Here is a 16,750-nt window from a genome sequence, read left to right as displayed (position 1 = left end):
TTACTATCCCTGTGGAATATCCTGGAGTTTTCAACTTATTGACTCCTGGTCTGAGTGAACAGAATTTTTTTTAAGAAGTGTGATATAAGTAATTCACAGTCCCTGTGTTGATCTAATTTTAATAACTGAATGCTAGCTCTTCTGTTTGTAATCCATTTCTGACCTTTGGACCCATCTGCCTAGCTCCTAGCTCTATAGGCTCTGGTTTCAGCTCGTGCTACCGGGGGACTCTCCCACTTCGGGATGTCTTGGTAGATGTTCTACCCTAGGCAGGTGCTGGTCACCTATTCTTGACTCCTGATGGGCATTCAGGCAGTTACAGCAAAGAAATGTTTCACAAGTGGTATCTGATACAGTCTAGTTAAGATTAATGGGGAATAAAAGTACTTTGCTTAGAAATAATTATCCATAGATCTAAAGTCAACAAATGTCTCTACAACAAAAAATACATAATTTTGGGGGGCAGGAGGAGGCTTGAAATAGATCAGAAAACACTTTCACATTAATTGTTCTTTTCATATACTTCAAATCTGTACTTAATGCCTTTCTCCTCCTGGACATCAGAAGGAACACCTGGATATCTGGGAGAAGTTTGTATTTTTCCAAATCAATTTCTGGAAAAAGTGTGTCCCTTTCAAATTCCTGCATGGTCCTTGTCACAAATCGTCTAAGATGGCCTGGCCTGCTCATGGCTTCCTTATGAACAGAACTGCGTTCCACTATCCAGACCATGTCCACTTGATTTGTTAATTCTGGTTGCTCAATAAGTTTTAAGGCATCATCCAGACTTTTGGCAAGAAAATGAGCTCCCTGTGGAGGTTCCTTGAGTTCTCTACTGAGAACTATATTCATTGTGTCCTTTAAAGGTCCATTCTTCTCTGGAATGGAGAACAGGTTTTCCTGCCCGTCATCACCAAATTCTGTTTACCTTCTACTGAAGAGGTTGTGGTCATTCTTTGGAAATACCTGTAGGCTTTCCTGAGCCGGGGCCAGGGCAGGTCCCCGTTCTTGCCTATGCCCGTGTTCTGGGACCCAGCAACAATGCAGTTTAGCGGACGAACAACGACAGCAGCAGAAAATACTTCCGAGCTAGCACGTCACACCAACATGGGGATTACCCACCAGCTTGGCGTGAAATTTTTCTTCTTCCAGCTTTTTTTTTTTTTTTAACATCTTTATTGGGGTATAATTGCTTTACAATGGTGTGTTAGTTTCTGCTGTATAACAAAGTGAATCAGTTATACATACACATATGTTCCCGTATCTCTTCCCTCTTGCGTCTCCCTCCCACCCTCCCTATCCCACCCCTCTAGGTGGTCACAAAGCACCGAGCTGATCTCCCTGTGCTATGCAGCTGCTTCCCACTAGCTATCTACCTTACATTTGGTAGTGTATATATGTCCATGCCTCTCTCTCGCTTTGTCACAGTTCACCCTTCCCCCTCCCCATATCCTCAAGTCCGTTCTCTAGTAGGTCTGTGTCTTTATTCCTGTTTTACCCCTAGGTTCTTCATGACATTTTTTTTTTTCTTCCAACTTTTGAGGAGAGTCTTTGATGATCAGTAAATAAACTGAAGTAGTTGAGATGGCTCCATTAGTTCATTGGTGGGGAGCCAGGGGCCCTGGAACCCTTCTCAGGCTTCCCTGTGGACAGCTTCCCTCTGTGCTCCTAGCAATCCAACCTCACGACTGCTTGGTGTTGCCACTGTTGGAGCTGGGTCTTCCTGGGGCCTTCTGAGAGGTGAGCGTGAGGCTTCTCTGGCTCAGGCCTGTGTCTCTTCCTGTCTTGAAAGTGGATTTTCCTGCAGGAGGATGTGAGCAGTGAGAATGTGTCAGGACAGCTCTCTGGAGGGGTGGCCAGACCAAGAGACGGCTACTTGCTTCCTCGTCAGGAGAGGCCTCTGGGTTTAGCTCTAACTCTGGGCCTACATGGCAAGTTCCAGGAGGCCATGGTCTGAGCATCTCTCTCGGGGAGGTTTGTCCCCAGGACAAAAGTGAAGGGAGAAGAAGAGTGAGGCTCCACTGCTGACTTAGCCGCACTTCGAGGCAAGAGGAGCATGGTGGGTAGGAAGGCGCCTTCCATCAGTCTGGAGCCCTTGAGAGGGAGCCTGGGTGTCAGATGTGAGGGCAGAAGCGCGAGCTCCAGATGGGTTTGTTATCAGCACTGGGCCCTGCGCAGAGCCGATGCACAGTTCCCTTCTGTCAGATGATTGAATTCATTCATTCAGCATGAACTGAGCACCTACTCCCTGCCGGGCACTCTCCTAGCCCAGGGAAAGAGCAGAGAGCAAGACAGTTATGGCCCTGCCGCTGGGAAGCCTACGTCCTGGGCTGAGTAAACAGGAAGACTGAGGGCCTCCAGAGCTCTGAGGGAGGGAGGGTGGGCGGATGTGGGGTACCCCTGCCAGCAAAGGAGCCCCCAGGTTCTTGGACTTTCTGTCCTGAGGGCTGGGGTAGGAGATCTGGCAGCACTGTCCAGATGGGGATGATACCAAGAAATTAAAGAAGGCAACAGGAGGAGAAAGCGGGGGAGGTCTGAGCACCTCCAGTGTGTAGTCCGGGGGCCGGGAAAGCACCTTTTCCATGTGGTCAACTGTAATCCTCCCAGACGCCGAGTGAGGCCGTGGTCATTGTCACCATTTATAGATTTGCGGAAAGGGTGAGCAGCCTTCCTGAGGCACACATCTCGGAAGTGAGGATTCCCCCTCAGGTCAGCGGACGCCATTCCATCAGCAGAAGGCCAGCTGTGTGAGGTCCCCAGAGGAGCCCCTCAGGCTCTGAGGCCTCAGGCTTGTTTCTTCCAGCATCAAAGTGTTTGCCTCAGGTGATGACACCCTGGCCTCTCCCATCCTGCAGACTCGGGCCTAATGGAGCTGGTATTGGCCCAGCACGTTGGCTGGTGTCAGAATAGGAGGACAGACGCCCCTGGGGGATCGGCTGAAATGGGTGTGCATCTGGAAGACCAGCTTCCTCACCCGGTGGCCTTCCCAGCCCCAGTGTGGCGCTGGGGATGATGGCAGAGGGTGGCCTGCTTGCAGCACTGACCTTGTGCTCAGAGCCAGAACGGTCAAAGTGACAGAGCGGGTTTGAATTCCATCTCCGCTGCTTGCTTTTTGTGTAGCCCTGAGCTAGTCACCCAGACTCTCTAGGCCTTAATTTCATCATCAGCAAATCAAGGTTGGCCACAACTGCAGCACAAGGCTGTGATGAGAATGAGCACAGATAAGATTGGGAAAGCACTAGCAGTGTCTGGCACGCAGTAAATGCTAATAATCAGTAGCGCTCATGATTGATGTTAATATATTATATCAGTATCAGATCATACTCCGCCGTGTATCTGGGGCTGGGCTGTAGGGCATGGTTTATTCTGGTGGCCGACTCGTATTTCCCAAGGATGCATGGGGCACAGACACTTATGGCAAATAGAGACGTCAGGTTTTGCAGCAGAGGATTCCAAACTTCCCTGTCATCAGAATCCCCGGGGGGTCTTGTTATAGATTCAGGGTTGGGGGGTTATAACCCTTCCCATTCCTTCCTCCCTCCCTCCCCAGAGATTCCCATTCATGGGTCTGGGGTAAGGTTTTGAATCTGTGTTTGTAACAAAATCCTCAGGTGACCCTGTTGCAGGAAGTCCAAGGACTAGATTTTGGGCAGCATTGCTTTAAAAGCTCTTTTTTCCAGCCCTGGCCAGCCTCGTGGCTGGCTCTCCTCCACGGCTGGGCTATTTCTGACTAATCAGTAGGAGCTGTCACCTCAAATCATGCTCCTCTTCCCTGGGCAGCCCTGGAGATGCACATGGACAAATCCTTTCTCCTCAGCTTTCTGTCTAGACACCATGCAGACCTACAAAATGTTTTCCCCTTAAAAACGTGATCACCTGTCTCTGGGTGACCACAATTTCTAAACTCTCTCCTAAGAAACATGGTTAGAGAAGGGATTTTTTTTTTTCTGACTTGGCAATCCATTTTAAACGTGTTATAAATGTATAATGATATATCTGCCTGTGTTTGTATATGGAATGATCCCTAGCAAATGCAGACTGGGGTAGCACAGTGGTTAAACATACAGACTGTGGCCCTGGACTGTCTGGGTTTGAATCACAGCTCTGCCCCTTACTAGCTGTGTGACCTTGGGCAAGTTATACAACTTCTCTGTCCTCAGTTTCCTTATTTTTGGAATAGGACTAATAGTAGCACCTATCCCCCAGAGTCGTTAGAAGGATTGGCTGAGTTAATATTGATGAAGCACTTACAACAATGCCTGACCCATAGCGAGCCTTCACTGTAGAGAGTGAAATGTAACTGCATGAGACGACCTGGGAGATCCAGGGAGCTTGGGCATCGCATGCATTCCAGGAAAGTAAAGAAGTTTAGGTAATGATGCTGACTGGCTTTAGCCAAGCCCTGTTCTTTCCTGACACACAGTTCTGCCTTGAAGGAATTGGAACAAGCCACAGTGGTGGTGAAAGAAGCCCTGTGTGTGACCACCATGTATGAAGCAAAACATCGTTTTGCTCAACCCCATTAGCAAACTCTGTAAAGCCTTGTCTTCGGAGAATCTCTCTAGCTGTGATCTATCTAAGTGGCATGCAGACACCGGGGGACTTTTCCCTTTGTCTCAATCTTTCTTTCCAAGGTTTCGAGTTGCTGAAGGTCTGGTTTTCTCGACAGAAGAGCTATAGAGGAAGAACCTGATGTAGGGGAGGCAGGAATTAGCGGAGACCAGAACAGCCGTGTCCAATCAGGTCTTGAGCGATGATGGAAGACAAAGGAAGGGAAGCTCTGTACCCCTTCCTCTTCTCCCCGCCCTGCCAGGTTAGCCTGTCTTGCCTCCCTTGGGAGGTGGGACAGCAACGTGGCTTAGCACTGGGCCTTGGGGCAGACCCAGCTGGACAGCCTGGCCTGGTACCTAGTAGTGTTATGATCTTGGGAACTTTGCTAACCGGTCTGATTGTCTTTGGTAAAATAAAGGTGAGAGCAGTACCTGTGTCACTGAGTTGTTGGGTCAAGTTCAACAAGGTAATATATATAAAGTGCCTGGGACTCTATGAATGAAACCTTTTCTTATTCTTTTTGCTGGGTGGTCTTTTCCATGGGCCCAGTCTAGCCCAAGGTCTTGATAATTCAGGTCTTTCCCTGTACAGACTCCTTCAAAGAATAGTCCAGAATAGTTGGAGAGGGGATGGAGATTGAAAGACCAGCTTGCTTGGACCAACCCATGAGTTACTGTGTATGTGTTTGGACAGGATGTGGGTGAGGGGCTTGGAGCTCCTTGGGGAGGGACTACTCTCCACATGGTAAAGGGCCTCCTGGTGATTTCATGTGACTCTTGTGGGCACTCCAGAAGCAGTTGCAGGAAGTGAGGGAATGGGCAGAAACGCATGTTTCTGAGTGAGCAGGGAGCAGGGCAGAGCCCAGCATGGTACATGGTCCCCAGGGTAGAAACAGAGTGAAGTAGTGGGCCAGGCGGGAAATGCACTCACGGGTCAGGTTGGGTGGGCCTGGGTCACCGAGGTGGCAGAAGAGGTCTGGAACACATCTGCCAGTAGGCACTACCCACACTTCCAAGGAGGAAGTTATTGCATACCAGTTGGTCAGGTGGACCTAGCAGGAACTTCTGTGGGAGCTCAGAAGGTCCGGCCAATGGCAGCTGGGCCTAGCCATCTGGCTGGGGCAGAGCAGGGGCGTACTCCCTGAGGAGTGGCACCGGCTCAGGGCCCAGCCCTGGAAATTGGAGCCCAGGGGAACAAGGGGTCAGCCCTAGGACATCGGAACTTGGCCCCGTAGGACAACAGAGGCAACACAGAAAAAAATGACTCAGGAGACTGCACCCAGAGCTTTGCCATATGCCAACAATCACATTATTTCAAATGAATTTTCACATCAACCCAACGAAGAAAGTATTGTTGTCATCATATTACCGATGAGTAAACTGAGGCTCCTGTAAGTTCACTGACTCACCCAGTGTTCCAGAGCTGCTCTGTGGCAGAACCAGGAGTGCCCAGGTTTGCCCGCTCAGAATCTCATGCTTTTACCCAGGTACCAGAGTGCCCAAGTCTCCAGCTGGTGGGGCCAGGGTCTGCCTCACCAACAGAATTCTTCACACATTCTTTTGTGTGGTATAGAAAGCACCGGAGCTGTGGGCTGAGAGCCACAGTGATGCTCCCTGGGACTTTGGAAGGGACCTGGTGGAGTGCCTCATCCAATCTCCTCTATTTAAAGATAAGGAAATGGAGGTTCAGAGAAGTTCACAGCCTTGCCTGGGGTCACTCAGAAGACAATGGCAAAGCCAGGACCCGAACCAGGCCTGCTGGCTCCCCACCCCGTGTTGTCTCCACTGCATTGAGCTGTTTTCCTCCCACACTGAAGAAGATTCGGGCAGACTCCTTCTGTGACCCTGCTGCATAAGGGGCATCAACAGAATCGAACGTTTAAAGGCCACCAGCATATCTCCCTGGACAGGTGGCAGGAGCAATTCGTCTGCAGTTGCATTTGTAAGCACAGCATGGAGAACTCATCAAGAAGCCGGCAAGGATTGCACAGGTCCTATTTGTCTACTAATTAAAACAAGGGAAATGCCAGGGGAAAAGAAGATGGATTGGGGAAAAGATGCAAGTTTTCAAGTCATGCGGAACGGCAGTAGGGTGGCAACCGCACGTCTTGGGCAGGGATAGTTCTGCCCCTCATTGGGTGTGTGGGTGCCTTTGACTCGTCCACTGCGTTCTCATCTGTCTTCCTGACTGGCTGAGCATCTTGAGGACAACACTGTGTCATCTTTACCTTTGCATGAGCAGCACCCAGCACCAGGTCTGGCATGGAGTAGATATTCTGCAAATGTTTGTTGAATGACTGACTGAATGATTGAAAACCATTACTAAGGGTAAGGGTGAGACCAAATGGCTGGTCAGAGCTCTCCTTTCATATTACACCTGCCATGGGCTCAGTGCGTCCAGATTTGGCTTGCAGAGGGCCCTGGGAGATCCCATGGTCATCCTCTGCCTCTTTGAATATTGGCCTCCCTTGGGAGCCATTACCTTGGTGTTAGGGATCACCACTGGAGTTTGTTAGGGCTGACTAGCTGTGGCCAGGGGCCTGAACCAATGGGCTATAGTCAAAGGCCTGGATGCCAGGGTCAGGTTGCCCCAGTTTGAGTCTTGGCTTCATCACCTTCCAGCTGTGTGACCTTGGGCAAGCTGCTTGACCTCTCTAAGCCTGTTTCCTTATCTGTAAAATAGGGGTCATAGCATGGGGAATGATGAGGATTGAATGAGACAACGTACAGTGCTGGCACCTAGTAAGGGCTCAATCCATGTTAGGTCTTTGTACTGTCATTTCCTGAGGGGCCTGGGAGCATGGCTGCTCCCTCTGCCAGGTCAGGGGTAAGCAAGCCCTGGCTGTGTGCCCATCTTGCCTTTGTTTAGGAGCACAAAGGAGAGCAGGAGATAATGAGGCAGAGAGGAGAGGAGTCTATTAGAAGTGGCAGCAGGAGAAGCTATCGGATATATAGACGTGCGCCCGGACAAACCTGGGCTTGGATAACATTTCCATTCTGTTTCCGTCATCCATAACTTGGTTATTTAAAGTGCAGGAAAAAAGCCAGAATACGCCGTCCTGTTTGTACAAATGAGGTTTATAAATAGCTGTTGTGGAGAGCCGGCATCGTGGAGAGATCAGGCTGCCCACAGTGAGCCCTGACTCAGTGCCGTGGGGGCCGGCTCTGCCGATCTGGAGATGTTTCGTGTCGGTCTCTGAGCCACTGTCACCTCGCTCCTGGTGGCTCCTTAGGGAGACCTACATGCTTCTACTTTGGGGATAAGAAGCACTGTGGCATTTGAATGGGATTGGAGGGCACTGGCGTCATTGGGTGTGGCAGAGATGGCAGGATTTGGAACAGGGCAGACCTGGGTTTGAATCCCATTCCATCACTTACCAGCTGTGTGACTGCTGGCAAATTGGCCTAGCCTCAGTTTTTCCTCTGTTCACTATATATCACACTTTAGGGTTGCTGTGAAGATGGAGCTTCTTCCTGCGGGCAGCTCAGCAGCAGCTCTTGCTAGTTTGGGCAAGTTAGGCGGGTACCTCTGAGGCCAGACAACCGCAAGATTTTTAGGGGCCTAGAAATTAACTAATGGCTGGAGAGTAGCAGGGGTAGACAAGGGACCAGGATGACATCTGGTCACTATGATGGAGCAGGTGTGCCCAGGCCCCACTTTGGCCCCTGAACAGATCCCAAACTTTGAGCCATCTGACCTTCAGAGGATGTCTAGTTATCATTATTATTATAATTATTAAGCATCCTCATTGCTGTCTACTTAGTTACCTGGCATTTCAGTTTCTATCAGTGACGTAGACTGTCTGCAAATTATCTGCCGTTGAGTTCCCACCCCAGCCTTGCTCGGGGGTAGGCTGAGGGATGTGTTAGCAGCTCAATTCTCCTGATGCTCTGATTCTCAACCATGTACCTGACCATCAGAAAGCCCTTGTCTGGCAACTTACCAACACCCTGGCTTTGACTAAGGACCGGCCTCGAAGCAGCTCCGGGGAAGCCCTGGTGTCTTCTGTAGGACTGCAGCCATCGACACCATCTGTGTGTTGTTCAAGACGACCTGAGCTCAGGCCTTGAGCAGTTTGGCCCTCTCCAGGACTGTGAGCTTTCTCTTTGGACTTAAGCATGCCATTGGATTTCCTTCTCAGATTCAGTTCAGTTTTACAAGCATTGATTGAGCACCTCCTATTTGGCTGTAACTATGGTCCTGGTTGGGGGGGGGCAACAAAACAGCACGGTGGCCTGGAATGGGGCAGGGCCTGCACTCACCTACGGTTGCTCGTTAGCTGTGTGGTTTTTGAATTGTTCCCCTGACCTTTGCGCCTGGGCTTCCCACTTGTAAAATGAGACTGATTATCTACATGGTCTTTAGAATAGAGAAATGGCTCCACAGCTGGTATTCAACGAATGATAGTCAGCTTTTTCTTCTGCTCCGCTCTCCTTTTGTCTCCCTTCCTCCTTCCTGCTGTCTCCCACTCCCCCCTTCTTTCCTTGCGCTCAAGGAGTTTACCATCGAGTAGGGTCAGGCAGAGACCTAGACTAAACATTTCAAAACGGCATCAGGATGGGAGTAGGTACTGGGAATTCTTGGATACAGAGGTGGACGCCCACAGATGGTTTCCTTCTGTCAGCCTTGGAAGTTCAGGGAAAAGCTGAGTCACGGGCGTGTGTCGGGATGCACGCACAGGGCTGAACGTGTGTATAGCCTGCCTGTACCCACACTCACACACACACGTGCATCATGTAGACACGTACATTCATACCTATCAGAAGGGAACTGGCACAAATCAGGACTTACCCCATTGTTTCACATAGAGAGGCCATAACGAAGAGGTAAGGATGGAGTTGAAGGTCAAGAATGGTGCGGTGTCCAGAGACTCACAATGCGAGGAAGCTCTGCCGCACCTAGGGCTGGTGGAACAAGGGAAGAAATAGTGTTACCGAGGTAGGAGAGAGCCTGAGTCTTGGAAGTGATGCTGCCTGGCAGGAGCGATAGTCACAGAAGGACGTGGCATACTGCCAGAGATGTGTCCCCCCACCATTCCCCTCTTATGCTCCGATTTTCTGCCATGCCTCCCGTCGGCTGAGCCCTACCAAGGGAGGCTGGGTGATGCTCTAGGCAGGAGCCTCCTTCCAGGGAACAGAGCCTGGCAGGGAAGAGCGAAGAGTGGACTCTTGAGAGGGTGCAAATGGAGAGTAAGCAGCAGGGATATGCATGGTGGATGCTCCCGCACAGGCACGCATAGGCCAGCCAGAGCTTCTTCCTGCAGGCAGGAGGGGCGAACGGGCCGGAGGGGGGCTGGGCAGGCACGGTGCAGCTGGATGATTCCCAAGCCCCTCCCACATGTTGCTGGGAGGGGCTCTGAGAGGCCTGTGGATGGCGTTTTCTGCAGGATTTTCTCAAAGCCCATACACTGTAATGCCTCAGTCGTTTATGAGAAACCACGATTGGCTTCCAGCCTCCCTAGTCTTTGCTGAAGGCAGCAGTGGGTTTGTACATATTTGAGATAAATCTATGTGTAGTGTTTTCTCTTTCTGCCCCGGTGCCTGTGTTCAGCAGGCGTGAGAGGTACAGTGATGGCCCCGGGCAAGGGCTGCAGCTGGCTGGAGTCACGTCCTCAGAGCGTGCCCAGCTCGGAGTGGACATGGGCATCATGTGCCGTCCTCCGTGAGTGACTTGGCCACGCCCTCACCTCCTCGAGGCCCCAGAGGCACTCCTAGTCTCTGGCCCCTTGGCTTCACATCCCCGGCTCTGCCCCCTCCAACACTGCTTCATCTCATCAGGGCTTTCCCAGGAACTGGGAGTTGGCGGCCCCAGGCTGAGCTTCCAGTCAGCACCCAGCAGTGTTGGGTGATGCAGTGTTGATTGCAATGTTGTTTGCAGTGTTGATTGACAAGAGCGTGCGTGCGTGCTCTCTGCAGGCTGGCAAAGCTGACCAGTGTGGCCTTGGGTTGTGAACTCTGAAGGACCCCACAGGTGATTTAGTCCAGGTGGTGGGCAGCAGAGAACGGTGGTCGGGACCTCCGTCTCAAATCCTAGCTCCGTGCGGCCTGTGAGAGCTCCACAACTAAATGGTCAATGGTCTGCCACTCCTTTTCCTCAGTAAGATGCCTGCAGCACAATTTCTTTGAGCAGGTTGGCTTCCAGAAGGGTAAACTGCAAAAGGCACCCCGGATAGCAAAGCTTATGGGCCTGTCTTGCCCATTTGCACATTGAGTATGTCTGTTCAGAGTGCTGTTTGGTTTTGGGTTCAGTTGATATTGCCCTGATATTGCTGAGAGAGTCCACACCTTGAAGGCATCTCCTGGTGGCAGAAATAGGGCCGCCCCGGCAGCAGCAGCAGAGAGAAAGGGTCTATCTTCCTGTTACCTGCGGAGGGAGGGCGTTTGCCCACTTCGTTTAAAAATTGCCTTAAGTTATTGAGCAGATATTAAGGTGGCAGGGAGCTAGTTCCCGGCCCTGCCCATTTTAGGGCTGGAATTTGCCCTCTCCAGGCTTCTCCTGTAACAAGGAAGAGCCAAATCTGACTACACGTTGGATCTGTTTCTTTTACTTTAACCTTTGCTTCCCATTGCTTTTGTTCACTAAAAGGATACTGTCTATACATAATGGCCTGCCTCGGGGAACCGTGCCCCCTGCCTGAATGTTAAACCAAAATGCCTTTGATCAGGGAGACATCCAGACCCTGTCCACCAGCCGATGGCTGCAAGACAGAAGAAATTAACACATCCCCTCCCCGAGGCTGGCCATTCCAGGGGATATTTGCAAAACGTATGGCCTTTTTACTTTACTTCCAAAGCGTATGGCCTTTTTACTTTACTTCCTCGTTTCCTCCCCCTCTCTGTGCTATAAAAGAAACTGGCATGCAAACCCCGATAAGATGGTTATTTTGAGACTTTAGTCTGCCGTCTTCTCAGTCTGCCGGCTTTCCAAATAAAGTCGTATCCCTTGCCTCAGCACCTTGTCTTCGATTTATTGGCCTGTGGTGCATGCGAGCAGAGCGAGCTTGAACTCTAATGTTCCTCTCTGGCTGGCCTGGCCCTTCTGTGAGGGGCTTTGCATGTGAATGAGTCTGCCCCCGGGAGGAGGGGGAGAGTTCCTGACAAATGAGGAAGGCCTGGGCTCCAGGAAAAGCTGCTCATGTGGGATTTAAGTAGATCTGTGGTACTGGAGCCATCTCCCAGCTGCCCTGCCCAAGAGTCCTGCAGTGCCAGGGACTGGACTCAGAGGACCTTCTGGAAGATGCAGGCATATTTCTGTAGCAAAATCCATACTGAGTGTGAGAACCAAGGAGAGCTACACAGGTATACACACTCATTCACAGGCACACACCTATGAACAGTCTCTCATACATACACACGCTTACAGACACGTGCAGTCGGTGTTTGGTCAGAACGGGTAAACCTGTTAGAGGAGATTGCTGACAGCATCTGTAGCACCCAGCTTAATCCCCTTCTGGGTAAGTTAGAGTGATCTGCTCAGCGCAGAGTGGAGACAGAGCTGGCGACTCTGTGCCATGGGTACCAGCCAGTTCTGGGACAGGAGGCACCACATCCTGGTGCCAGGACCCCCTGGATCACAGAGATACAAAGAGACAGGGCAGGGCTGAACTCCTTCCAGGGCTGCAATTTCCCCCAGGAATCCCAGGCTGGCATGACTCATTAGTGCCTGGGTGGGATGCATGTCCCACACATCAAACCGCACCCCTCCATGAGCCCATACCTGGCCAATCTCGTCCCCTGAAGGGCTGGCGCCTGTGGACTTTGGGACTAGACTATGCAAGCTGGAGTTTGCATGCTATGGTCAAATTCATCCTCTCTCCACTCCTGGCTGTTCTTCCATCCCTAGAGGAGACACTTGGCTAGGGAGGCAGTGTAGAGGGTGCTGAGAACACAGCTCTTTAGCAAGATGGAATCATATTTGCATCTAGGCCACCAGCTGTGTAACTGGCTAAAGCCCTGAACCTTGTTTCTCTGTCTGCAAAGTGAGGATATTTGAGCCCAACTCTTAGGCCTGCTGTGAGGCTTAAATAAATGATCTACGAAAAGCCCCCAGCAGTGTGACTAGCATACAATAGGTGCTCAGTAAATGGGGAGCACCCATCTCCTGTCTTTGTTGTATATTCTCCTGGCCAACCTACATGAGAGAACTAGACCCATTCAGACTCAGGTAACTCCATGCAGCCCGTGCTGGCCCAGCCAGCTCTGATGACAAGGGGCCAGGGTTCTGGCCTGCTCCTTTTTGATATGGTTTATCAGTCAGAAAACCAGAACCACCACAGGGTGTGTGTGCGTGTAATAAAGAGATTTATTATAAGGAATTGGCTCACATGATTATGGAGGCTGAGAAATCCCTGAATCTATAGACAGCAAGCTAGAGAGCTGCTGGTGTAGGTCCAGTTCCAAAGCCAGCAGGCTCGTGTCCCAAGAAGAGCCAATGTTTCAGTCCCAGTCTGAAAGCAAGAAAAGACTGATATCCCAGCTCAAACTGTAATGCAGGAGGAGTTTCCTATAACTTGTGGAGAGTCAGCTTTTTTGTTCTATTCAGGCCTTCAACTGATTGGATGAGGCCCACCCACATAGAAGAGGACAGTCCGCTTTACTCAGTTTGCCAAATTCCATATTAATCACATCCAGAAACACTCTCACAGACACACCCAGAGTAATGTTTGATCAAATATCTGGACACTCTATGGCCCAGTCATGGCCCCACAAAATTTACCCTCACACCTAGTATCTGGTGACTTCATGCATCAGTGGGTGTCCAGGCACAGCATGGGGATAGGCACCAGTCTTAGGTGCCTCCTTAGGACCTCCAGGAGCTTTTGCTCACCCCTGTGTACTACAGCAGAGGTTGTCCTCCGCAGTAGTTGAAGAGCACATCTTGGGTGGGCCCATCAGCTGTTCAGCCATGCAGATAGCAAGGCGTCTTGACCAAGACCCGTATCAGCCCTGTGGGCCTCGCTTGGTAGCAGAAATGTCAAAGCTTTGCCCATCAGCTTGTCTAAAATAACTCTCATCATCATCTTCTCCCTTACCCCCTGGGTTTAACAAAAATCTTTGCCCTGTGGTCTGTACCACAAACCTGGGTATTATATTTGAAACCCCCATACCGTTCCGCCCCTACATCCTGATTGCTTTCAAGTCCTGCCAGTTTCTTTCTCCTTAATGTTTCCTTCTCAGATCCATTACTTTGTCCCCCCACTGCCATCACCCGGGCCCTACCTGGCATCATCTCTTGCTGCTTTCCTGCATCTTCTTCCTCAGTGGTTTTCTTGTCCTCAGTCTTGTCCCACAGAGCCTGTCATCCACACTGTTGCCAGAGGAGCTCTCTAAAATAAGAGATCCAACCACATGATTCCCTCGTTAATCATCTTATCAGCTTCTCACTATTAGTGTTTGTAAGCTGATGTTCTAAGAGCCAAGTTCAGCTCACACTTACCAAAAAAAAAAAAAAAAGAATTTGAATACTTTTACATACTGAAGGGTGTGTACCTTCCAGTTTGCCACCGTCCTCACCACTCCTTATTTTCTCACACCTGCTCACTTTCCTCCTTTGTTACTTGTCCAGTCCCTGGAGTCAGAGGCCCAAACGCTTGAGCATGAAATTTGAGTCCCTTCACAATTTGGCCTTGGCTAACCTTCCCAGATTTATTTTTAGGCAATTCTACCTAAGTACCATGTGCCTAAGCCGTCCTGTTCTGTACCTTTCCCCAGACACACAGTATAGTTGACCCTTGAACACCAGGTTAATCCACCTGTAATTTATAGATAGCCCTTCTATCTGTGGTTCGGTCACATCCACAGATTCAACCAACTATGGCTCGTGCAGTACTGTAGCATTTACTATGGAAAACTATCCAGGTATAAGTGGACCTGCACAGTTCACACTCTCATTGTTCAAGGGCCAGCTGTAGTCTTCCTCATTTCCATGGCTTCATCCATGTTGTTCAGTTTGCTTGGGTGGCCTTCCTCTCTTTGAACCCCTGGCTAGTCGCTAGTTATCCTGTAACACTCTATTCATATGCCACCTACTCTTTATAGGCTTTCCATAACATTCTCTAAGTCTCAGTTTCCTCCTCTGTAAAATGGGGGTAATCATAGGATCTACCTGATGGGGTTGTCACGAGGATTAAATGAGATAGCCCAGATAAAGTGCTTAGCACCATGTCCAACATGTAGAAAGTGCCCAAGAAATACTCAGCCACCTGCCTGCCTGGCATCTAGAGATGTCAGTGTCTTGGGCAGGGGCTACTATAGGGACTCTTCTGTCTGTCTTTGGCCGGGGTGCCTGAGTTTGACAGGTTTTTACCACTCACAGTTAAAGCAAATAGATAGTCATTAGTGTCCATCAGGCAGTAAATAGGAGACAGCCTATATTACAGATGCCTGGCTTGATGGGGTCATACAAGATTGGCGGTTGGGGGGGGATTCGTTAGGCCCAGAAAACTCTGCTTGAGAAAGCAAAACAGAGAAAATGAAACCTGGTTTTATAAATACATTTAGACTTGTTAAAAAAAATGTGTGTGTGTGTGTGTGTGTGTGTGTGTGTGTGTGTGTGTGTGTATATATATATATATATATATAATCTGGAAGGAGTTTAAATATTTCATTGCTCATGGCCTGGTACCTCTCATTGGTAAACTGCTGTAGTGGTGGCAGTGCTTGTGGGCTTCTGTTTACAGTTCCATTGAATGAAACTCATGTGGACATTTACTTAGGAAAAATCTGTTAGTTGCAGCACCACGTAAGAATAATCATTATTGTCCCTTTTTGGTCCTGGAATGACTTGACTGCATCAGACTAGAGATTTGCAAGGCAAACAAATTATCTGCAGGCATAGCAAGAAACCCCTGCCCCCGCCAGCCCAGCAGCAGACCAGTAAGGGACATTTGATCTGAAAATGCCTCAGAGAGTGAAATACAGGTTCTGTGCTAGGTTTTCTTTTTCTTTATGCACAGAAAAGCCATAGTGGAAGCAGAAGCAGATGATTCTTCTTCCATCCTTAGTCTAGGGGTTCCATCCTTAGTCTTAGCTCTGGAATGCTGTTCTCTTCCTCTCTTCCAACAATCTGTTGTTGGTTTAGTGAACACCTAGTGGCCTTAATGCAAATGTCAACACTATCTCTGGAGCTTTTTCCAAACCCTTCCCTGACTCCAAGCAGGTGGGAATTTCTTCCATCTTTTCCAGCTACCAACTGGATACCTCCATGCGTTTGTCCCAGAGACAGCTCACATGTGCTGTGTTCAACGCCAAATCATCAGCTTTTCCCATGCCTGCTCCCCTTTCTGCTTCTCCCATATCCATGAATAACTCCACCCTCCATTCAGTGATTAAATCCATGCCATCACATTCTGTGCTATCTCTCGATCTTTCCTGCCTCATCTCTCATCCAACCAAGTCTTACTGATGAACTCTGAAATACTTTGTGAACTTTTTTGTTCTCATCATCACAGTTCCAGTTCAGGAACTGGTTTTTTTTTTTTTTGGTTTTTTTTTGCGGTATGTGGGCCTCTCACTGTTGTGGCCTCTCCTGTTGTGGAGCACAGGCTCCAGACGTGCAGGCTCAGCGGCCGTGGCTCACGGGCCCAGCCGCTCCGTGGCATGTGGGATCTTCCCGGACCAGGGCAGGAACCCGTGTCCCCTGCATCGGCACGCGGACTCTCAACCACTGCGCCACCAGGGAAGCCCTGGGAACTGGTTTTGATCTAACAGTCTTCTTATTCACTGTGTTCTCTGCTTCTCACTCATCCTCCACTCTGCCAATTCTAGGGTGATATTTCTAAAATACAGATTTGCTGCAAACTTTTGATCATTCCCGTTGTCTTGAGTATGAGGTTGAAACGTGTTGGCACGGCATTCTAGGGCATTTGAAATCTGCTTCTCTATTTCACTGTTTTTCCCGCCACTCTTCCTCCTGAACTGCCTATACTCCGGCAACACCAGAATTTATTCTTGCATGCATATATATTTTTTCTTGTATCTCTGAATTTTCCTACTTGCATGGAATTCCCTCCTCTCTCCTCTGCTAACATTGGCCTTAACCTTCAAGATCCAGTTTAAGTTTCACATCCCTTAGAAAGCCTTCTTGGAAGCCCCAGGCAGAATCTCTGTCTCCTTTCCTAGTGCTCCCTAGGGATTGTGTTTATGCCTCCTTTGAAACATTTCCACTCTCTGTGCCAGCTATGACTTGAGCGTGTCACAGA

General features: G+C 49.7%; 1 protein-coding gene and 1 pseudogene across 3 annotated transcripts in view; one reads left to right on the top strand and one right to left on the bottom strand.

The window, feature by feature from the left end:
* Positions 1 to 16,750, top strand: part of GALNT18 (polypeptide N-acetylgalactosaminyltransferase 18) — a 354,931-nt gene that overhangs the window by 72,995 nt on the left and 265,186 nt on the right. The gene's annotated exons all lie outside the window — the stretch shown is intronic.
* Positions 503 to 2,584, bottom strand: LOC132429342 (dihydrofolate reductase-like; annotated as a pseudogene).

This window comes from Delphinus delphis, chromosome 8 (genome assembly GCF_949987515.2).
Source record: "Delphinus delphis chromosome 8, mDelDel1.2, whole genome shotgun sequence".
Taxonomy (NCBI): Eukaryota; Metazoa; Chordata; class Mammalia; order Artiodactyla; family Delphinidae; genus Delphinus; species Delphinus delphis.
This window is presented reverse-complemented; position numbering and strand designations above follow the sequence as displayed.